Raw genomic sequence first — 24,776 nt, 5'->3', positions numbered from 1 at the left:
TATTGTATGGCTAACTTCCAGCACTTTACAATTCAGTATTTCAATTCTGCAACGACATCGTCGCCGCGGAGGTATGCTTACTCAGTCAGCTGAGGGAGTCTGACCTTCTCGTAGGTGATGCGAGCCGAATGCTGGAGCTCAAGTAGTGGCCTACTTGAGCTACTGCCCATATACCAACTTCGATTGATTATATGGGGAGTAATGGTTCGAGATTGGAATTCAATTCCCCGTCTAAGACGGTACTCAGTCAATACATTGTTTCGATGACGTATGCTTAACATTGTCCATACGGCGGGAATTGTATGGATGCCGGTTCTATAGTGATCGGTAATGAATGGGAATGCTTTCGTGAGTGCTGGCACGAAAGGTTCATTTTGTATACTGTCAATTTTCTGCAGGTACGCTAACTTGAAAACGAATCTTAGGCTATCTAGCTATATCAAGTAGTTATATAGCGAGAGACGTAATATGTATGCCACCAAAGTTAACTGTGTAAGACCAAGATTACTTGGCAATTCTTTTCCTTGGTGAGGACGGATAGGTTCTACATTCATCCTCAATTTATCAGCAAAGAAATCCTTGGAAGAAATCGTAATCAAAAGGGTTAAAAGCCTATATTAAGGATCATCTGGGCAGTCTGCAAATTCTGGACATTGGCTTTCTCGAATTTTTAAAGATATGAAGATTTGCTCAAATCAAGTTGGGTCAGTAATAAGAAATTAAGCTACCAAAATCACCAAAATCCTGTAAAAATTTGAGAATTTTTGAAGCCTCCTAGCTTGATGTTTTTGAATTTAGATTAATCCTCTGTAAAACTGTCAGCTTTGAGCAGTCTGTACAAACTGAATTTTTCGACCTATTTAAGTTGCTCAAATGAAAAATCGTACAATATGAAAGTTGTATATAACTTAATGATGAACTTACAATAAAAATTTGAATTATCTTGGTCAACTGGTTTGGTAGTTATGGCCAAATTACACCCTCTCTGGACAAACAGATTTTCTGGTTGACATCACTCTGAAAACCTGAGCATATCACCCTCTTAGGATCCGAAGTGATCTTAGTGATGACTAGATAAAATGTTCCTTATTATCATAGGAATCTCCTGTAAATTTTTTGAAAATTTTCCAAGCTTGTTATCTAGCGTTTTTATCAATTCCTTTCACTGTCCAGAATCAGCCATTCTTTGTTTTACCATCAGCTGATCCATTGGTCTTTTGTTGGGACAGATGGACAAGCTGGTGCTTGTTGACGAGCAGGGGCAAGTGCACTCCGCTTGCTTACACTGGGACAGACTTCCTCGCCGTCTCTGGGAGCTTTTGAGTGCAGCCGGTTACCTCCAGCCACCGCTCTACGATGGCCTCGATTTTGTGGAGGACGGAGTTCGTCGCTGCAGTGTGACGATGGTGATCCCGCAGCACCCGCTCAACGGGTGGGAGCCGATCGTGACTCAGGTGATCGGTCACCATTGGCTGGACACTTGGGAGCTCGCCGCTATGAGGGCGATGACCACTTTCTGCTCCTTGCACCCTCTGGAGGTGGTTCTGATCGCGTACGGGTTGTTCCTAGCACCCGACCCAGCCGACCCGCTCTGGCTTGACCAGATGGCTCACGTGGATGCAGTCGCGACCCTCGACCCGGTCGGGGCACTTTGGACGACAGTGTTGTGCCTAGACGGTCTTTACCAACTTCACACTTTCCAGAGCTATGCCGTCGCTCAGCTGGTTGACCAGGCTCAGGCCTTGCACCTGACCGTCCAGCTCAGGGACGAGCAGCTTCAGGAGGCCAGTGCCGAGCTCGAGAGCAGGGGTGCTCTTATCACCCAGCTCCATGGCCAGGTCCACGAGCTTCAGGACACGGTGATGGATCGTGATGCTACGATCAACTTCCTGGAGGACCAGTTTGACGACCTTCAGCTTGACCTCGACGACGCCCAGTTTCAGCTCCACCAGATGCAGGTTGCTCAGCACGCACCACCCGGCCCCTTGCAGGTGGATGGTGAGGAGGAGCCTCAGGAGATCCAGGGTGTTTCGGAGATGGACTTTGAGGACCAGGCGCCGCAGCCTGCGCCGGTTGAGGTTCACACTCCCGTAGCGAGCGAGGCATCGGTCAACATGTAGACCGAGGCACTGTTTGCTTAGCTTTGTAGACTCCTCTTAGTGTGGCCTACTTTTGGATCATGGGCTACTAGGCTAACTTAGAGTTGAGTAACTCCTAGTACTGATGTTAGAAAGACCCAAGTAGAAAAGGGGAGATGATGTATGTAATGAACCCCTAATGATACTCATGTGAAATGTTGGTGATCTGTGAAAAGCTGAACGCAGCAGCTAGTTCGAATTTTTATCCTTACTTCCTTTCCGAATTAGCTCGTGAGTTGAACACCAAAGTTGTTCCAAATTTAATCATCAAATTGCTCACAAAATTTCAGCTTAAAAGGATGTGTATAGCAGGAGATAATTGCAAATTACAGATGCTCTGTTTTCTGTGAAATCAGAAAACCAGAGGAGGAGTAATTGAATTTTTCGACTAAATTCCTCTGAGAATCTGACCTTGCATTGAATACAAAAGTTATAGCTCATGAAATTATCTATCTCCTGTAAAAATTTCAATTTCATATCATGTACATAACTCCAGTTATGCGCTTTTTCGTATCACCGGTTTCTGTGTAACATGATTTAAGCAATCCTTATCATTTCCTTTATGTCTTGAGTTGTATATTCCATTTGAAATGATGAAAGTGTTGAGCTAATGCAAATTACTCACGTTTCAAATGGTGGGATCAACTTGAGGTAGCCCTAGTGGTTTTGGAGCCGGAGGAAATGGCAATCCACCTCCACCTCCTCCACCAGTGGGTATCGCCGAAGTTCTTGCCGCACAGACTGAATTTTGCGGCAGTTGGTTCAAGCTCAGCAGCAACCGCGGGGTGGGCATCATGCTCATCAAGCACAAGAAGCGAGCTACCAGGACTTTCTCAGTACACAGCCCCCGCTGTTCACTAAAGCGGATGAGCCTCTTGATGCGGACGCTTGGATTCGCACAATCGAGTCCAAGTTTTCTCTATTGACTGTTCCCTATTCCGAGGCGAACAAGACTCGCTATGCCGCGCAGCAGCTTCGCGGATCAGCTCGTATGTGATGGGATCATTACCACATAATGTTACCGGCTGATCACGTGGTGAATTGGAATGAGTTCAAGAATGCTTTTCGAGCTCATCATATTCCAGCTGGACTTCTTGACCGTAAGCTCAACGAGTTCTTGGCATTAACTCAGGGCACTCGGACTGTGTTGCAGTATGCACAGGCTTTCAATCACTTGTGTCAATATGCTGGACATCACACGGATACCGATGCTAAGAAGCGTGAACGCTTCCGTCGAGGCCTTAGTACCAAGTTACAAGAAAGGCTGAATCTTGTCCGTGCAGACTCTTTCAATGATTTGGTGAATTTGGCTATCACCCAGGAGGATCTTATCTCTGCACACCGCGCGGAAAAGAAGCGCAAGGCACCTGCTGGACCCTCGAGTGCCTCTACACCGAGGTATCGCAATGTGCAGAATGCTCCAACTGCACCCTCTCAGAAGGCCCCTCAGCCAGGGCGATGGGTTATTCGACCTCCTCAGCAGCAGCAACAGCACACTCGCTATGCTCCACCATAGCAGCAGCAGCCGACCGGCCCTAGGCTGAATTTTTAGCAAGTCGCTCGCCCCGACAACAACAACCGTTGTTTCAAGTGTGGGAGCCCGAATCACTTTGCCAAAATGTGCCCGCAAGCGGGACAAAATCAAGGGCAAGCTTCTCGCAGAAATGACCAAAACAAGGGCAAGAAACAAACTGTTCAAGTCAGGCAAGGCCGACTTAACTTCACCAATCTTGCTGAACTTCCGGAAGGAGCACAGATTATGTCGGGTACATTCTCTATAAACCATCAACCTACAATTATCTTATTCGATTCTGGTGCATCTCATAGCTTTATTAGTTCGAAATTTGGAGCAAGGGTTGGGTTAGATTTTTGTCACACAAAAGGGTCATTCATGATATCTACTCCGGGTGGAAAGGTCGCATCAAACCAAATCGGTCATAATGCACCACTTAGATTGGGTAGTAAAACTGTTCCTACCACTTTAATCCTATTACCACTTGAAGGGATGGATATTATTCTAGGAATGGATTGGATGAAGAGACATGGGGTACTATTAGATATCTCTTCCCGAGCAGTTGAAATTAATTCCCCCACCCATGGCCAATCGGTTCTATATCTGCCTCATTCGGAACATGTCAATTCATGTGCCTATGCCATGAAAGATATTCGCATCGAAGATATTCCCATAGTCCGTGAATATGCAGATGTTTTTCCGGATGATTTACCTGGTATGCCACCAGACCGGGATATCGAATTTGTCATTGAACTACAGCCCGGTACCGCTCCTATCTCGAAAAGGCCGTACCGAATGCCGCCCAATGAATTGGCAGAGCTGAAAATCCAATTGCAAGAACTACTGGACAAAGGTTTTATCCACCCAAGTGCTTCGCCTTGGGGCTGTCCCGCATTGTTCGTAAAGAAGAAAGATGACAGTCTGAGGTTATGTGTTGATTACCGGCCTCTCAATGCGGTAACAATCAAAAATAAATACCCACTTCCCCGCATTGATGTACTGTTTGATCAGTTAGCTGGGGCAAAGGTCTTCTCTAAGATTGATCTTTGTTCGGGGTATCATCAGATAAAAATCGGACCTTGTGATATTCCCAAGACAGCCTTCTCAACCAGATATGGTCTTTATGAGTATTTGGTTAGGTCTTTCGGTCTCACAAACGCTCCCGCCTATTTCATGTATCTTATGAACTCGGTATTCATGCCGGAACTTGATAAGTTTGTTGTGGTTTTCATCGACGACATCTTGATATATTCCAAAAATGAGGAGGAACATGAGAAACACCTGTGCATTGTTCTTCAACGCCTCCGCGACCATCAGTTGTATGCCAAATTTTCTAAATGTGAATTTTGGCTGAACACAGTCAAATTTTTGGGTCACACCATATCCAGTGAAGGTGTTACAGTTGGTCCTAGCAAAGTTCAAGAGGTGATGGACTGGAAGCCTCCCACTTTTGTTCATCAGATTCGCAGTTTCCTCGGATTGGCGGGATATTACCGCAGGTTTATTCCGGACTTCTCCAGAATAGCAAAACCAATGACGAAACTGCTGAAGAAGGACGTCATATTTAAATGGGATGCGAAGTGCGATGAAGCATATCATACACTGAGAGCACATCTTACCACAGCACCACTTTTGGCCCAACCAAACAATAGCAAGTCCTACGATGTTTATTGTGATGCATCAGGAACCGGTCTTGGCTATGTTCTAATGTAAGATAATTGAGTTATTGCATATGCTTCCCGAGCTCTTCGACTGCACAAACTCAATTATCCTACCCATGATCTTGAGCTAGCAGCGGTCATTCATGCTCTCAAAATTTAGAGACATTATCTTATGGGTACTCATTGCAACATTTTCACTGACCATAAGAGTCTCAAATATATCTTCACTCAAAGTGAACTGAATATGAGGCAATGAAGATGGTTGGAATTAATCAAAGATTATGACCTGGAGGTTCACTATCATCCAGGCAATGCCAATATCGTCGCCGATACGCTTAGTCGCAAGGTTCGCTGCAACTGCCTTTCAGTAGAGTCGTACAACCACTCGTTGTGTGCTGAAATGCAAAGGCTGAATTTGGAAATCATTCCTCAAGGTTCGTTGACTCATATTTCTATGGAGCCGACACTTTATGACCAAGTCATCATGTCACAATTGCATGATAAGAGTGTTGGAATTATCAAACATAAAGTGCTAGAAGGCGAAAATAAGTATAAGTGTTTCTGTGTGGACCATAAAGGAATTTTGTGGTTCGAGGATTGCCTAGTCATTCCCAAAAATCATGAGCTGCGGAAACAAATCTTGGATGAAGCATATCTCTCTAAATTTTCCATTCATCTGGGCAGCACCAAAATGTACCAAGATCTCAGGCAAAAATTTTGGTGGACTCGAATAAAGAGAGAAATTGCTAAATATGTTGCAGAGTGTGACACATGTCAGAGAGTGAAAGGTAGTCATTTGAAAGTTGCTAGAACTCTCCAACCTCTGCCGATTCCGTCCTGAAAATGGGAAGATATCAGTATAGATTTCATTGTGGTCTTACTCAATACCTCCCAACAGCATGATTCCATATGGGTTATTGTTGACAGGCTCACAAAGACCGCTCATTTTATTCCAGGGCATACGGAATATTGAGCCAAGAAATATGCTGAAATTTATATCAATCGAATTGTCTGCCTACACGGTGTACCAAAAACCATTATCTCAGATCGTTGTACTCAGTTTGTGGCACGGTTTTGGGAGCAACTCCAAGAGGCTCTCGGGACTAAATTAATTCAAAGCTCAGCTTACCATCCACAAACTAACGGGCAAACTGAAAGGGTAAATCAAATTCTCGAAGACATGCTTCGAGTGTGTATCATCCATTATGACAAAAATTAGGACAAATGCTTGGCTTTAGCTGAATTTTCCTATAACAACAGCTATCAGGCCAGTCTGAAAATGGCACCATTTGAAGCCTTATATGGTCGACGGTGCCGAACTCCTTTGAGTTGGTCCCAAACGGGAGAACGTAAAATATTCGGACCCGAATTAGTGGTCGAGGCTGAGGAGAAAGTAAAAATCATACAAGCAAATCTCCGAGCAGCCCAATCCCGGCAAAAGAGTTATTTTGACAAGCGGAAAGAACCTTTGAAATTCAGCGTTGGTGATCACGTATATTTACGAGTTTCACCCACTCGAGGCGTTCAACGCTTCGGAGTCAAAGGCAAGCTAGCACCTCGCTATGTCGGGCCATATGAAATCAATGAAGAATGTGGACCCGTGGCTTATCGACTGCGACTTCCTTCGCGACTCGCAGCCATCCACGATGTTTTCCACATATCTCAACTCAGGAAGTGTATTCGAGTTTCTACTGAGGTCATCAATCAACAGGAAATCTTAGTGGAACCCGACCTCTCTTATAATGAATATCCACTCAGAATCTTGGATCAAAAAGAGAGAGGCACCCGTCGTAAGGTGGTAAAAATGTACAAAATTCAGTGGTCTCATTACACTAAAGAAGAGGCCACCTGGGAGACGGAAGATTATCTCAATCGACATTATCGGGGTTTTCTTAGCTTCACCCCAGGTATCTTGTCCCCAACCTTAATTCAATCATCCAATCTTGGGTCGAGATTCTTTTTAAGGGGGGTAGGCTGTGACACCTCTGGTGTCAGTGCACTTAAACACAGAACACTTTACCTAAATAAAACTTAAAGGAAGTGTTTGGGAATTAAATTCAAAAAGGAAAGGTCAAATAAAAGTCAAACTATACAAATGGAATTAAAATGAGAAAGAAAAAGGGTTGAAAACCTACTCAAAATCCAATCCAAAAAGGTGCACAAAAATAAGTTTGGCTCATAAAGGGTACCTTAAATGACATGTGCTCATTTGAACTTTCAGCCAAAACCATCCAAAAACTGAACGAAACTCAAAGCCCTTTTGTGCAAGTTTGAAAATCTAAAATAGTTCAAAATGTGGGTTTCAAATGAAAATTTGCATAACACAAAAGTTGTAGATCTTGAAAAGTTATGCAAGTTTAGTATTCCACACTTTTTCATTTGAGCCCCGGAAAATAGAGAAAATTTTAGTTTACCGAGAGGTCCCTGAACTTTCAAAAATTGCAATAGAGCCCCTACCTTCATCTCCCATCCCCTGTTCTCTGCCGCGGCGCACCAGCCGCCGCCAGCGTACGGTGGACGCCGTCCACATCCATCTGGGCCCCCAGCAGACCTCAAAGACGCTGCCTGGCATGCTAGCTGGCTCCCCCATCACTTGCCACGCACCCTTGGCCTGCTGGCGACGCACCACGCCACCCCGCCATGCACAGCGCCGCCCCTCTGTCTGCCACCTCATCGTCGAGCATGTCCCGGGCCAGACCGACCTCCCCCAGGCGCCATTAGCTTCACCCTGGAGCCCTCCGGCCTATAAATAAGACCAGAGCCCCCGCCGTCGCGCGACCCCTCTCTCCTTCCCCTTCCTCCGCCACCCGCCATTGCCGGTGAGCTCGAGCTCACGCGGACAGGCCAACCCAGACCCACATTGCCTCACCCAACCACACCAGCAGCCTTGCAACACCCCAGTGAAGCTCACACACGCGCTAAATCCCACCAGAACCCACTCTAGCGCAGTTGCCCTTTCGCGCCGCCGCCAGCGAGCTCGAGGCTCACCGCGGACCGGCCAAATCTGGGTGTGTCCGAGCACGACAACTACCCCAGGAGCTTCCTCACGCTCTCGTGGTGCTCGTGCGCACGATGTTCGATAATCCCGAGCTCTCCTTCACCTACAACTATGACGACACAAGCGCCACCGCCGCCATTACCGCCGACGAATACGATTCCGGTCACCATCCGCCCGAACACTGACCTGGGTAGGTAGCTCTCGAACTCCTCTACCCAACGTGCCTCCCCGTTGCAGCCCCGGTAAGCCCTGCCTAGTAGAACACCACCGGCAAGATGCAACACCGGCGAAGGCCGGCGAAGGACCCGGTTGTAATTTTTATTTTCCTTTCGAGGGTGTGGTTGCAAGTTTCCAGAGTATGGCAGTGAATTTCAAAAATGCATAACAAATCACAGAAAAATCATAAAAATACAAACTCAACTGATTTGGAATCCTTATAACAAAATCTACAAGTTTTGTTACACCCAAATCTGCAGAAACTCTACCATTTTAATCTATGAAAAAGAATAAGAAAACCAACCCATGCTTGTTCTAGGAGTTCTCCTATGGTAAAAATTTCACCTGCAGTAATGATCATCTTAAGTCTTGAATTATTATGCTAGCTCATGTATAGTTAAATGCATAATTTATTCATCTGATGAAGATAATGCTTGATAATTTTTCTGGAACATGTTTAGTTCATATATAGGTTCTGGTAAAATTTTGCGATCCATATCCTTGGTATTGCTCTTTGTGGAAATAATCTTGGTCAATAGCTTGATGATTTGTTAATTCTATAACCTCTGATGCTTAAGGAAAACAAACCTACAAATTTTACAGTACTGAGTAGATGATATTTAGATGCTTCTGTAAATTTTGTAGCATCAGACCCTATGTCATTTATTCTATGAAAATTATGAAGTATTTAGAGTAATCTATTTGCATGAATTATTATGATTAAATGCTCTATGGTTAGATGCTGAAATTTTTACAGTCAATGCTAAAGTATCTGAGCTGTTCTACATTAAATTTTCATCACTAGCTTATGAGTAGATTTGCTGTTATGAAATTGTGAAAACATGCTATGTTTTAATGTTGAAAATGAGAACCAACCCACACACTCATTCATGAAGAAACATAGTGATAAATACTACTCCATAAATGACTGCCCAATAAATAAGTTCACAAAGATCATCTCTAAGTTATTTTGTTGGATTACAACTCTATCGTGAAGGAAAGAAATCGTTTATCATGTTGTAACTCATAATCTTGTACTGCATATAGAAACGGTTAATCTTGCTGACGGAGAATACGAATTGGTGCCCGCGGACTCTCATGTTGACCAGGAGGTTATTTTGAACTGCACTAACTTAGCTCAAGACCTGGGCCAAGCCCCAGAAGTTTCTCTGCCTGACAGTGCCCAAGAAGGCAAGCTTCGGTGCATAATCCCATTATTTTCAGAGTTATTATTCATCTAACTATTCATAATGTGTTGTAATAATTTTATTTCTGCACTTAAAATTTTTAGGCGTTGATCGAAAACCTTAGATGCATGATCCCAAGGTAACTATGTTTGATATCCGGAACTTTTTATCGACTAGTTGCCCCGCTAATTAGGAACGGTAGAAGACGAGGGGTTTCCTGCCTCTCGCGAGCATATAGGAGTTTTACTGACTTTAAATTCCTGCTGAAATATAAGGACAACGGGCGGGGTTGTGTAGTTGTGATACCCCGTTGGTTTAGTCAAAATTTGGCTAAGGTCACGGTGTGTGGCTCATTTTGTTAAGCATTTGAAAGTACTAGCCACATACCGAGAAATATGGTAATCGGTAAGCTTAAGTACCTAATTGGACCAGCAAGTGGAACGATCTCGCACCCTCTTGGTAGAAGTAGGTTTAATTTTGTCCGGACGTACGGGTGCAGAATGGTCGGACTCTGTAGTCGGGGGGGTGTTCCGGATCCACAACCTGGAAAGAAAGGGGAAAAGTAGCGTGGGCGGTAGCGAAGTCATTCCCCATGCGTGTGGTCTAGGTTCCCATAGCCAGGTTGAAATTCGATTCAGAATCGTCCACCTCTCACGGCATGAGATTGCTTATTGTTTTCGGTCACACAGAGTAACAAGTGGAACAAATGTTGATAATACTGTTGTATGATTAAATGGATGCTCTACCATGTTTGAGTAGAGATAGTTGCAAACTTAGAATAGTTAATTCAACTAGAAAGTGGCTAAAATAAAATCTGAAAGTAAGGATCAACTCTTAGTGGCATTTTTGGCAAAACAACCCCACAAACCAAAAAGCCTTGCATGTCTAGTTATCGGACTATGTTATATCCGATGACGGGTAAGTCTTGCTGAGTATTAGTATATTCAGCCTTGCTTGTGGCACTATTTTTCTGGTACTAAGTTCGAGGATTGATTACGAGTCTTACTTGGCCTTGTGCTTTGCCTCCGGGCTGGTCTGTTGAGTGGGATGGTCCTTCAGCTGGTGCTGACCACCCTCCCACTGAGTGACGCTTTCGTACGGGCTTTATCGATGCGTCACGTCCTTTCGCTAGTTATCTTTTACTACTTCCGCTAAACAATGAGACTTGAATAATTCGAGTAGTTGAGCTCTGTAGTACTTTACTACTCTGAACTTGGTTTGTAATAAATTTATCTTCCGCTGCAATCACTCTGAGATGTATGAGATGTTCTGTGTTTTAATCTCTGGGCTCACTTTCATGTGAGTGTTGTCTGTACGATCCTGGAATAGCTTGGCTTTTATCTAGACTTCACTCGAGGAACTACCGGTGCGTGCCGATTTGGGTCCGAGTTGCTTAGCAACAAAGATCAGTGCACCCGGGCCCAGTCTTTTGGGTGGTTCCGCCACAATCTTCTTCAATATTTTGATTTGCTTGTTTGCAAGGGCACTATGTGTTGGTGAAGAAGGTGGTGCTTTTGGCTTGATGTCATTGCGAAGCTCATGGATGATCACCTTGTTGAGGACTTGATTTGGTTTCAAGGTGTTGAGCTTTTTCTCATATAGAATTGTTGTCACCAAATTATAGTCCGGTCTCTGTAGTGAGTGAAGGATCTTGCGAATGAGTTCCGTTTCTCCAATTTGCTTCACACCTAGGGAATTAATCTTATTCACAAGAATATTCAATCATGAGTACATAGCTTCAGCATTTTCATGATCAAGTTGCTTGAAGCTATTAAGCTTATCAATGAGAATATAATATTTTTCGTTGGCAACATCCTCCGTACCCTCATAGTTCTCAATGATAGTCTTCCACAGCTCTTTAGCATTTTCGCTAGCAAACACACGATTGAGCACATTATCACCAAGAGAAGACAAAATTATACTTTTAGCGGTGATATCATATTGCTTCTCTTGTTGACCATTATTTTTCATCCCTTCACTGACTACTCTCCAAATATTTAGGCCCATTGCTTGGAAATGGGTTTGCATTAAAATCTTCCAATATTGGAAACCCGTGCCATCGAACCATGGAGCATTCCTAAAGGGATCCATCTATCGGTGTTTACCGCCAAGCCTGCTCAGAGATACCCTTAGCAGTAAGGTTTGTAGGTAGGGATCGACGGCTCTGGAACTCGATGGTGCAAGGAACACAAAGATTTAGACAGGTTCGGACCACAAGTTGCGTAATACCCTACGTCATGTGTGGTGGTTTGTATTGCCTTAGGTGTTAATGTCTTTCGAGGGGGTCCCTGCCCGCCCTTATATATCCGGGGGGACAGGGTTACATGGAAAGTCCTAGCCGAGTACAGTTGGGGTCCTTCTACAACACGATCGGATAGTTTCCTTGTACTACAGCTAGTACTACGCCTATTCGAGTAGTTACAAAAGAGGTAAGGTACATCCATAAGCTATCCCTTACTCTAGAACATTCTATGCCTGTGAGCAGTCCCGCTGTCCCAGGTCTGACAAGCCCCCGAGCTCTTCGTAGTCGAGTCCTGCAGGCATCGAGTACTTGGCTGGGCGTCTTCGAGTATTTCGAGTAGTCAGAACATCCTTCCGGTTGCTTCTGGTCCTTCCTTTAGATACGTCGTGTAGTGCTTCAAGTACTTCCATTTGCTCCGAAGCTGTGAGGTGCTCAAGCCCCGAAATCTTGATCATATATGGTGCGCGAAGTACTCGCGCTCCATATGGAGTAGCCCCCGAGCCTTAGGTTGAATCGTAGAATCAGGCTGAGGGTCACTTCAGACTTTTTCTTCTTCTTTATTCTTCAAAAAAATTGAAAAATAAATCTCTGATACATATATTCCGCAGCCCCCGAGTCTTGAATTTAAATCCCTCCATTTAGATTTAAGAATCAATGTAAATTCGTGGCAAAAATTGAAAACTTCCCTGAGAAGGAAAGAATCCATTGGCATCCCAAATATTCACAAAATTGCCCCCGAAGACCGTATAAAGCCGGTTGAAAACTTCCAAGGGTTTTACCCCTTGAACTCCTGGCCGCCGTCAGACTTAGATTCACATTCGTCTCTTCTCAGTCAAAATTCAAAAGCCCCTCTCGTAGCCCCCGAGCTAAAACTCGTGACTGTGAGATGGCTCCCAAGAAGAACAAGTCCAAGATTGAAGAGGAAATGATCACCAATATGTCCACAGGTTGGCGTAAAAGCAAGATGTCTGAATCACTGGTCCGGGAGTTGGAGAGTACGGGTCTCCTCCAAGAGTACTTGGCTTATGATCCGGTGAATAAGGGAGCCGAATGGAAGAAGTTCTGGTTCCATATCGAGAACTTTGAATTTCCACTTCCAGAAAGGATTGCTAGTGCCCCGCAAGTCCAAGAAAGCTAGTCAAGGAAAGGACCTGGTGGCAAGCAAGTTGAAGCCATTCTTCGTGCGTTGCCATTGCTAAGAAGAAAGGAGTCACTAGAGATCATGTGGTCTTCTCATTTATCGGTCGCCGGACACAGCCTCTCCAGCTACGAAAGCATCCTGCCTTTAGATATGAAGGCATGCAGGATCCCACTAGGATGTCCCCAGAGCCAATGGCTCAATCTGAAGTAATAAAGAGATGCTGCAAAGTACTCGATAACTTTGACAAGTCTTTGACGCTTCCAACACTCTTCTCGGCACAAAATCCTCCTGATAATGCCTGGGTACGTGTTTTGGATACCATGTCGAGTACTTGTAATTAACCATTTTTGATCTTCTGACTAAGTATTGGCTTCTTTCTACAGAAAAATTATAAATCCTGGTATTGTATGCCTCTGACTTCTGTAAATGCTGATTCTGACGACAGCAAGAAACGGAAGGTGGCTCCCGAATCAATGTTGCAGAGGAAAGTTCCTCATCTCGATGCCAGCCAGTAAGTATATAATATTTTGTTGATTGTATCCCGTTTGCCTCAGCTTTCTTATTCAGAATCTTGCTTGGCTAGGATCCAACATCTTTCGGCGCATGAGAAAGATCAAGTCCAAGACTTCCGCAACTAGGTGTCGAGTGGTTCGGAAGAAACTAGTCGATCAGCCCCCGAATCTCCTATAATTGGGTTGATCGAGACCCCTGCTGCCAGTTTGCCAAGTGCAGACACAGCTGAGAATCCAAGCAAACCAGGCCCTGAAACATCTGATACTCCTGCGGCTGCTGAAGGAGACTCCAATGCTGGTGGATCTGGGAGTAGTGGAGCAAAAGGGTCAAAAGGTCCTTCCATTCGACTGGTACCATTCCAGTCTATGCCTTAGTCAGCCCAGAAAGAGTTGGGAAAGGAACTATTTGATGATCCTTTGTTGACTGTAAACAATATGAAGAAGCTCGCAGATTGTATGCAATGGAGCTTTAAATTTACTAATGTGAGTCTTCTGCCGCTACTTGTCATCGTCGAGTAGTAATCGTTGTCTGATTAGACTTGCCTTGGATGTTACAGGATGTAGCCAATCGATCTTTCCTAAAGTCTCATGCTCTGTATAAGACTGTAGACAACCGAAAGATCTTGGAGGGGAAGAAAGCCATGATTGCCAAATGACTGGATGAAGCCCTTGCTGCTCGGAACAAACTTTATGAAGCAAGTCAGCAGCATCATCTGGAGGTTTGTGACATGAAGCGCCAGATTAAGAACCTTGAAGAAGAAAGATCAAAGCTTCAAGAGGAAAATTCCAGTCTTCAGAAGCAATTGCAGACTGCCCAAGCCTGTAAGCACTCGATCTTTTGTCTTGATTTTGCTTTGTCAAATCAATTTCTGAGATATCTTCCCATCAGGTTCTCTGGAAGACCATACTCGACTAATAGCAGTAGCTCAAGCTTTTGTGGATGTGGTTGATACTGAAGAAGAATTGTCAAGTGGCAAGTCCTTGGTGGAGCATTTGGAAGAAACTCCCCAGAAATTTTTTGATGTTACGACAGCTACTTCCAAGAATTATCTAACTCACATGATAGGAGTTGTCAAGTCGTACTTGCCTCAGTTTAATTTAGCTCTGATAGCTAAAGGAATAGCTCCCAGTTACTCTGATGAGAAATTCCGAGAGTATTGTAAGGAATCAGAAGTGATTGCGGAGGAAATTCTGAAGAACATGGCAGAGTAGACTGCTTGTAACAACTCTTATAATCTTCATTGGATTCTTGTCATTGTCCATAATTCGTATCCTGTTGGTGTGTCTTCAGAAGCATGATCTGATATCATAGGATAAATATGAACTAATCGAGTTGAATACTTGAATGGAGTAATCCTTGAAGTTAATCATTTAGGTGAGTCTCGTCAGACTACCCGATTTGAGAAACTTGTAAAGGTATCCATAAACTACTCGAGCAAGTGAATAGTATTTTCTTACCAAGGACTAGAGTAATCCGTAAGACAAAACTGTTAGGTACGAACCCCGTCAGGTTGCCCAAGAAGTAAATGTCATAGGGATATCCAAGGCTTACTCGAGTAAGGCGAGTAAGGTGTCCTTTGACCAAGGACTGGAGTAATCCTTAAGGCAAAACTGTTAGGCATGAACCCCGTCGGGTTATCCAAGATGTAAATGGCAGAAAGATATCCGAAACTTACTCGGGCGAGACGAGTAAGGTGTCTAACTTGTAGACTCGATTAACTACTAAGATTGACCTGTTAGGGCGAATGTAACACCCTAATTCAAATTTCAGTATTTAATAATAAATTTAATTGGCTTTATTTAATTTTCTAAGGATTTAATTTGCTTAGCTTGCATTTAATCTAATTTTGTTGCATAAGTAATTAAAAATTATTTTAGGGCTAACTTGTTTGTGCATTCATGCTGGTGCATTGTTTTATTTGTTTGTATGTTAGGGTTGGATTCAAATTCAAGTTTGAATTCAAATTAGTTTGAGTGTGTTGGAAAAGAAAAGAGAAGGAAAAGGAGAAAACCCAGAAACCAAACCCAACCCAGTCAGCCCACCAAAACCCGAAGCGGCCCAGCCCTTCTCCTCCATTCCTTTTCCCCCACAGCCCAATCCCGCGCTCAGCCCAGTCCGGCCCAACCATTCTCCCCTTCCCCGCCAAAGCCCAATGCCGGTCCAACCCACCTTGGCCCAGCTCGCCAGAGCCGCGGCCCACCCTCCAGCGCTCAGCCCAGCTCCCTCTCGCGCCAGCGCCGCACCGGAGATTCAAGTTCCGCGGTGGCGCTTCACCAGAAACTCATCGGAGCTCGTTAAACCGGCCTTCCAGGGGTCGATTCGATCGAGATTTGGGTCAGGGAGGATATACGCGTCATGCGTGATCCACCCGTGGCATTAACTAGGCTTGGGGTGGCGCATGGGTGTGGATGCGTGGAGTCGGTGGAAGGCGTTTCTGTGGACAACTTTTGGCATAATGACCTTTTTGCCCGCATTGGTAGCACATGCGGTGGTGGTGAATGGCGCTACTTGGCTGACCTCCATGTGAACTTAGCATCACATCTTGCATCATTTCTACTGCTTGCTCTTTGGACTCCTTGCGACCGCGTGGATGAATCACATTCATAGTGATAGTCAACCCATCCACATAATCATGGAGAGCTTGATTCTCAACCTGTGTCTCTCTAGAGCACTTAGGATCCTTTCTCTTCTGGATGGTCTGTAGCTCATCGACCGATGGACTGTTGAGGAAAAGGGAATCCTCTGCTAACTGCTCTTGATGAGACCTCTTCCTCTTTGTACTGGAGAACAACCTCTGGTTCCTCCTAATTGCAGCTTCATCTTCAGTTGCACGAACTTGACGACAAGGAACGCCATAGAATTGGCAACACAGGCAAGCTTTCTCACCATTCTTCGGGTGGTATGTTGTTTGCGAAGACTGATCTTGTATCATCGTCGGCTGCTTCACGGAAACTGTTGCATGAACACTATCACCCATTGCACTGTCTCCAAGGCCTTTTTGTTCTGTTGACATCTAAGCTGGGTAAAGAGGAAACACAGGTAAGGTCAAGGAAAAGAGAAAAACTCCATTATTTAAGGTTCTATCCTATTTAGACAACACTGCACAGGCATTACTGCTGATAACTCCAGATAGGTGTTACATAAATCCGGGAAAAAGGAACTAGAGCATAACTCTTCTGTTTCATCTGAGAGATTCTCAACTTCTCTTGTACTATCTGTAGGCCGGGGTATCACAGCGAACCCCGTCAGGTTGCCCAAGATGGACAAAATGTAGTAGTATCCATAACATGCTCGAGCGAGTGAGTAGTTTTGCCTTTACAGCAAGGCTGGAGTTCCTTATAGTTGACCTATTAGGATGAACTCCGTCGAGTTACCCAAGATGGACAACTAGTAAAGGTATCCATACACCTTCTCGAGCTAGGCGAGTAGGTTGCGTCCTTATATTAAGGTCAAGGATGCGGCTTGTGTAGTAATCCTGATGGAGAACTATGTAAGCTATCCTGGACTGGTGATGCCGTCAGATAGAGAAATTGTCTTTAATGTAGTCGATATACCGGAAAAGACCCTTGTTTTATTAAAGAAACAGCTGACATCACCATATTGCTTGGATCAAGGATAGAACTTGCGCAAGTGGTCAATATTCCATGAATTCGGTACTTCATTGCCATCTGCATCAGTGATTCTGTATGATCCTAGTCTCATAACCTTGGTTATGATGAAAGGACCTTCCCATCTGGAATTTAACTTGTGCAGTCCCGTCTCGTCTTGGATCCTTCATAATACTAGATCTCCGATATTGAAAGATCTTTGCTGGACATTGCAGTCATGGTAGCGTCGGACTCCTTGAAGATATCTAGCCGACTGAGTTAGAGCGTTGACTCTGGCCTCTTTGACTGAATCTAACTCGAGTTGTCGAGCTTCATCTGCTTCACCTTCTTGATAAGCTTCCACTCTTGGAGATCTCCACATGATGTCTGCCGGTAGTATGGCCTCTGACCCGTAGGCGAGAAAGAAAGGAGATTGTCCAGTTGCTTTGCTAGGCTAGGTTCGCAGCCCCCAGACTACATGAGGAAGTTCTTGAATCCACTTGCCACCTTTCTTGGTGTTGGCATCATAGAGTCTTTTCTTCAAGCCGTCGAGTACTAAACCATTGATTCGCTCAACTTGGCCATTTGCCCGAGGATGAGCTACTGAGGCATATTTGACCTCAATGCAGGAGTTGTCACAGAAATCCCAAAAAGATTGTGACGTGAAGTTAGAACCAAGATCTGTAATGATGGTGTGAGGAAAGCCGAATCGGTGGATAATGTCAGAGATGAAATCCACTGCTCTGTTAGATGAGATCTTGGGCTCGTACTCGATCCACTTGGTGAACTTGTCGACTGCTACCAGCACATGATTGAATCCTCCTGGAGCTACGGTTAATGGTCCGATCATGTCCAAACTCCAACAGGCGAACGACCATGATGGAGGGATTGTTATCAAGTTGTGTGCTGGGACGTGAGTCTTCTTGCCGAAGAATTGGCAGCCAGGGCACCGTCTGACCAGGTCTTCTGCGTCCGAAACAGCTATTGGCCAGAAGAATCCTGACCTATACGCCTTGCCGACTAATGTCCTTGATTCAGCGTGATTGCCGCAAACTCTTTCGTGTATTTCTTGGAGGATGTCTTTGCCTTCTTCAAGGGTAACACACTTCGTGAGGATGCCTGAAGCAGAGTGCTTGTATAGGTTGTCGCCAACGAGGACCAAACCCTTGCAACGCCTGATGATGCGGGCAGCTTCAATGCTTTTAGGATCAACATGTGGTGGAAGCTTGAACTCCTTGATGAAGTCGATAAACTGAGTCCGCCAATCTTCTTCAATCATCAGCACTTCTCTGACTGTGGCCGGGGCCTCCGTGTCAGTGGCTTGTTGGCTTTGTTCCTTGACTGATGGGTGGTGAAGTTCATGGACAAAAACTCCCGGTGGAACAGCTGCTCGAGTGGAGCCAAGTTTGGAGAGGACATCAGCTCCCACATTGTTGTTGCGATCGATGTGGTGGATTTCCAATCCTGAGAACTTATTTTCGAGCTTTCTGATTTCTTCAACATATGCGTCCATTTTATCCTTATTGATGTCCCATTCTTTATTGACTTGTTGAACGACGAGTAGAGAGTCGCCGTAGACAAGTAGTCGCTTGATGCTGAGAGATACTGCTAGTCGGAGGCCGTGTAGCAATGCCTCGTATTCAGCTTCATTGTTGGAGACCTTGAACAAAATTTGGAACACATACTTCAATTGTTGTCCCTTGCGGGAGATGAACAAAACTCCCGCGCCGCCCCCGTTGATCTTGAGTGAGCCATCGAAGTACATCACCCAATGCCCTGGAATGTTCTGGGGTGCTGGAATTTTATTTTCCCGCCATTCAGCCAAGAAGTCGACTAGTGCCTGTGACTTGATTGCTGTTCTTGGCTTGAAGTTAATTTTCAAGGTTCCCGGTTCAACTGCCCACTTTGAGATTCGTCCAGTGACATCCCGATTGTAGAGTATATCCCCCAATGGGAAGTCAGTTATGACTGAGATCTTGTATTCGTCGAAGTAATACCGGAGCTTCCTGGAGGTTATTAGAATTCCATACAGAAGTTTCTGAATTGATGGATATCTAACCTTTGATTCAGAGAGTACTTCGCTGGTGAAGTAGACTGGTCTCTGAACACCGTAAGCGTGGCCTTCCTCTGGGCTATCAGACTAACTAGTTGGGTTTATGCTAAGCCATTGCCACACACAACGGTCGAGTAGTTTGCACGATAGTTGAGTTAGGCAAGATGACATATCAACTCGGTCCTTGATTGTGACAAGATGGATATCTCCCAACCTTCTTGCTCAACCACAAAGGTATGAGCACACCTTTTGGCAATTCACACAGAAGTGCCATTCATCTCATCTAAGTGCATCTTTCTTTTAGTTTCCAAAAATTTCACATTTCCCTTCCCACACACTCACATATTTTTCTTTTATAAAACAAGTTGTACCATGCTTGATGTGTTGTAATACAAGGTCCTAAACATTCTAGCAGCGATTAACATCCAAATAGAATAAATCATATTTAGACATCAATCTAGGTGGTCAAGGAATAGTTATAACAAGTCAAGGGGTGGCTATCCAACCATGTTTTAGCAGTAAAAGCATATGCAGTTTTGTAAAACAGGCCAATAGGTTGTGTTTATAAAACTGGGACAAAATATGCATCAAAGGATGAGATTGAACTTGCCGTCTTCGAAACCTTCCGGGAGTTCCTGCTCGCAGTACTCGTTCTCGGGCTCCGGCTCACGGTACTGCTCCGTGTACTCCTCGTTGGGTTCTCCCTCATTCACACCGTGATCTACGGCGCATACAAACAAGCACACAATAAAGAAAAGGAAATAAAGGTTTTACCGTTGAGCTCGAATCATTAAAAATGAAGATATGAAGATAGGAAGAATATTTTTGGAAGATTTTTCTAATGGCACGGCTGAAATTATATTAGAAATGACGTGGTCGAGTTTCAGGTCAATCGGAGGGTTTTTGGCGCATGAAATGATAGGTTAAAGAGGGGTTTAGGCGCTAACACTATAATAAATATGACCTTCTGTGACGAATTTCTCGTGACAACGAAGCTATTCGTCATTAAATCATTCTGTTTATGATGTTTTATAGGGCTCGGTAAAACTTAGTGACGAAAATAGGGTATGCGTCGCTAAGATCAACTAAAAATCGTCATAATCTGTTCAATTGCCATATTTGTGACAAAGTTCATGACAATACTAGTATGTCATAATTTTTTTCTATTTTTTAAATTGGCTATGCTTATGACAAGCATAGTGCCACCGGTTAAATAGATCCCACATTTGCCAGAGTATTTAAGTACAATGGAGATAGACTAGTGTAAAGTCTAATCCAAAGTAAAAAATAGTAACATGTTTAAATTTTTTTATTTGGAGATCAGACCATATATATAAATTATAGAACATACAAAGAAATAGTTAAATAATGCATACCTCATCGGCAGACGTCCACAGCGCTCCTGGCAAACCCAATCTAAAATGATTTTTACTATGCACCTAAATAAACACAATGTCTAGATACATGGCAAAAATTATGTTTCTAGAATTACCAAAACGACATACAATTTGAAAATGAGCGAATATTTTTACATGTCCATTCACGGTAGTGGTACAAAATATAAAAAAGAAAAGCGTTTAACGGGCTAAGAAATCTAGCCATGACCGTTTTCTGCGAAGGCCCAGTTTTTCCTGGCCGCCCATCTCAGATCCGATGATTCATATCGACCAAAGCCCGAATGAGTGGAAACCCTACCCCCTACAACCTCCGTCTCTTCCTCCGCCTCCCCTCCAGCTCCAGCCTCTTCCTCGCTCTCGCGCCGTCGGCTCTTGCTCTCGTGCCTCTGATTGCTAACCCCCCTCACGCCCTCAACCCTCCCACTGCCACCGCAGTTTATCTCCTGAGCGCGCGCCGCGCCCGCCGCCCCCTACTGCTCCACGGCATGGCCGAATTGGGGCTCCGACTCCATGCCGACCGCGGCCGCGACGATGCAGGGGAGCACGGGGAGGGCGGAATCGAGCGGATAGAGGCCGACAGCGGGGAGCGCGATCTTGAAGATGCCGAGCCACGCGAGGAAGAAGCAGCGACGGCCCGGGTGGTGGTGAGGAGGAGAAGGCCCTGGGTGCCTCGGATCACCGGGAGCAGATCTGAATTTGCGTCGCACGGGCGCAGGCAGGCCTTCGCGACTCGGGGGTAGCGGGCGGCAGGCGCGGCGCACGCACTGCCTAGGGAAGCGGGTGGAACTGCGGCAGCACTGGAGCAGGATGCCTGGCCGTGGGCACAACAGGTGAATACTTTTTCCTGGCGCATGTGCAACCTGATCGCTGTGAACGAATTGCTTAGCTTTTTTTCTATTCGATTCTAGAACGCATGTGCAACCTGATCTATTCCCTAGAATCTTCAGCCTCACTGCATCCATCTGCGCTCCCTGTTCAATGCTACAATGATCAGTAGGTGTGGTAGCTACTGGTAAAGAAGGATTCAACTGCTCCATGTTCCTGTTATGTGTTGTCTTCTTGCACAATTTTTAAAAATCTAGTTCGCTGTCAGCAAATGTCATCCTCAGGCTATGGTTGCAGTAGCGCTGTTAGATAACAAATTTCATTTTGGGTTGATTGTAACAGTGGCGTAATTGTCCACTCAAAGAAACGATTCCCCTTTTGTTCATCTATGTCGACAACTCATTATTTACCCGCAATGATTTAAATTTTATTTTGCATTCTTGTGCTAGACACAGAATCTGTCGTACACAGGTATAGAAATATGACTTCTTAAGAAATTGGTCCATGCAGGCAACATAACATGCTAAAGAGTAGTCTTATTATCCATTGCTTTACTTTGGTTTGCATTGGGTGCAAATAGTAAGAAACCTGAATGGTTTGTGTTGAGCTTCTGCAATGTTGTTAGGTAAATTGCTAGTCTCAACTCTCAATCTAGTACAGCAGTGCATGACTTTTTTTATTTCTATTATGCTCAATATTCTGTGCACTTAAAATGCACTTGCCTTTAGAATGTATAGTAATTTCACCTGCAATCTGATAGGCACCCTCCTTATTTTTTTGATCCTAAAGCATTTCTTTTGCATATGTGCTGGCTACATAGCACACCCTATTGGGCTGTGTATTTTTCAAGTAGGTGTGATCTCTCCTGTTCAACTGATATGTGGACTCCCTGATATCTTGCCATAGCCTGGTGATGAGGTGTTCTATGATTGGTGGGCCTGAAGATCAATACTCTAGTTCATGTATAAATTATTTGATTGCCTATAAATTTTGCACTTCCCTGTCCAATCTTTAGTCTGTAGCCTAATGAGATAAAAGGTTCCTGTGTCAATACAACTGACATGCAGTTTGTTCACGCTTATCAAATTTCATGGTTATCATACAGCCACATACTATAGTGCTATTTCTGTCACTGCCTAAGCATGCATTTCTGTCATTATCTAAACAAACAACCATGTGTCTTCTTGATAGCAACCTAAAGAAATTTTACTTACTATAGTGCTCTTTATGCAGGAAGCTGTGCTTTATTAATTCAGAAGTACCAGCTCCATATTCTTCAGAAGATGCTGAGGTTTGATGAAATGAGCAATAAGGGGTTCAGATCTTGTTGTGTTGATAGATGGCATGATAATAGTAGAGCACCACAGTTAGTTGTGTTTAACCGAATCCAATATTTTTTGGTGGGGCTGTGATGTTCAGTAGTGCACACATTTACTTTAAACTTAAAATTTGATAAACATGGACCTGTTTTTATTTATAAACTGCATATAGCCACATGATAAATTGTTTAGTATAATGAATGCTGCTGCTGCATGAATTATCTAGTAAGAATATCATTGAACATCAGATTGATGTATACTGCCAGTCGTATTTAATCTGAATCGTTTTCATGCTTATTGCTTCCTACTAAGCTTAGGCCTTTTCTACTTATCTATGTTTTTACTTGACTAATCTTTTTCACTGAACTGCATCTCTGTTTTTTTTTTGCAGCAATTGACTATGTAGCTAGAGGGGTTCAATATATTGCTGGATGTGTTGGTGAACTTGGTTTTCTTGTTCAGCATCTCAAATTTTTACTCAAAGTTAGATGCATAGTATTTATATTGCTCTGTTTCATCGTCTACTTTGGATAATTCAGAAAACAAACAATCACCAATTCTTGCAGATTCATGATTAATCTCTTTGTTTAGTGTGATTTGGAGGCTACTTTTTTTGCTACATACCATGTAGTGCCTTGTACATCCTATGGATGTGCTATTGTATTTTTGCTATCTGGAGGTGATACGACTTTGCTTCCTAGAATGAACAGTTGTGATGGCTATACAGAGTATTTTAGTATTTTCCATGTCAATATTATCTGCTATAAGTATTTGGTGATGTGCTCTTTTCAGGTTGAGGATAAGATGTAACAAGGAACCAACAGTTAGAAGAGATCAGTTGATGATCCGATGCATCAATAACAAGCAATTAGAAGAGGTAGAAAATTTGAAGAAGGCAACAAAGGAGACATGGTTTTGGTCTGTTTATAACTCGTGTTATTTACCTTGGTTATAAATGGTTGTAATCTTTTCTTTGGATGTGATTTGTACCTTATGTCTTCAGAATGATGTGTCTGGTACCTTGTAAACGTTTGGATGGTGATTAAAAATGATTTGTGCCAATGAACATAGGCCTGGAAAAAATTACTTGGGTTTGAATTTGTTTTATTGCTGTTATGATATATGGGCTTCTATATATAGACTGCTCATTGATGGGCCTTGCTAGGCATTGAATATTTTGCAACGAACCAAAATCATCACACAAATGCTGCCACGTCAGCTCCACTTATTTGCCTCATCATCCTTGTACAAAGTTTTATGACGTTTCATGGATCTTTAATGACGAAGAACTGGTGTCATAAATTAGTAGTGATACAAGAATTGTCACAATTTATGACGAAAAAATAAGTTTTCGTCACAGAAGACTTTTTATTACATGGTATAGGCGACGAATGAATTTTAGTCACGCGAGTGTCACAAATTGTGAAATATGACATAATTTCTACTTTCTATGACATAAATGAAATGTCATAGAAGGCCATATGTGTTGTAGTGTAAACTGGAATTCAGGGACCTGTTTGTAATTATTTTTGAGAGGGAAAGGACTTGGTCGCAATTTCTAGGAATATCTAGGCTGAACTAGAAAGGGCAGGGGTCTATTTATAAATGTTTGTGTAGTGCAAGGGTTTATTTTCAAAAAGGAAGAATAGGAGGGGCTTTCTTGAAAAAGGTTATAGAGAGGAGGGGGGTTCTTAAAGAAAAAGGAAGGAAGGGAGGGGCCTTTGGGCAAAAGTGCCCTTTCTTCCTCCTCTCTCCCGGGAAACAGATGAGGGGGAGGTCGGGCGCCGGCGGCGGCCCTTGCCGGCCGTGCGGGGCACGGCGGCGGCTGGGGATGGGGGCAAAAGCAAGAGGGGGCCGAGGTGGTTTGATTCCCCTCCTTACCCTGAGCAGGGACGGAGCGAGGCGGCCTGCCCACGGTGGCGGGCGGAGGTGGCCGGCGGCAGCTCTGGTGGCGGCGCTGCGGGCCGGGGAGTGGGAGCTACGGTG

The 24,776-nt window shown here is 44.1% G+C and overlaps 1 long non-coding RNA gene across 1 annotated transcript; it reads left to right on the top strand.

Annotated features, from left to right (window-relative positions):
- The first annotated feature begins 20,960 nt into the window (after nt 1–20,960).
- LOC120685649 lies at nt 20,961–23,895 on the top strand. Its single transcript, XR_005679679.1, has 2 exons — nt 20,961–23,229; nt 23,583–23,895. It is a non-coding gene; the product is annotated as an uncharacterized LOC120685649 (long non-coding RNA).
- Nucleotides 23,896–24,776: the final 881 nt, after the last annotated feature.

This window comes from Panicum virgatum, chromosome 8N, assembly GCF_016808335.1.
Source record: "Panicum virgatum strain AP13 chromosome 8N, P.virgatum_v5, whole genome shotgun sequence".
In the NCBI taxonomy this organism is placed as follows: domain Eukaryota; kingdom Viridiplantae; phylum Streptophyta; class Magnoliopsida; order Poales; family Poaceae; genus Panicum; species Panicum virgatum.
This window is presented reverse-complemented; position numbering and strand designations above follow the sequence as displayed.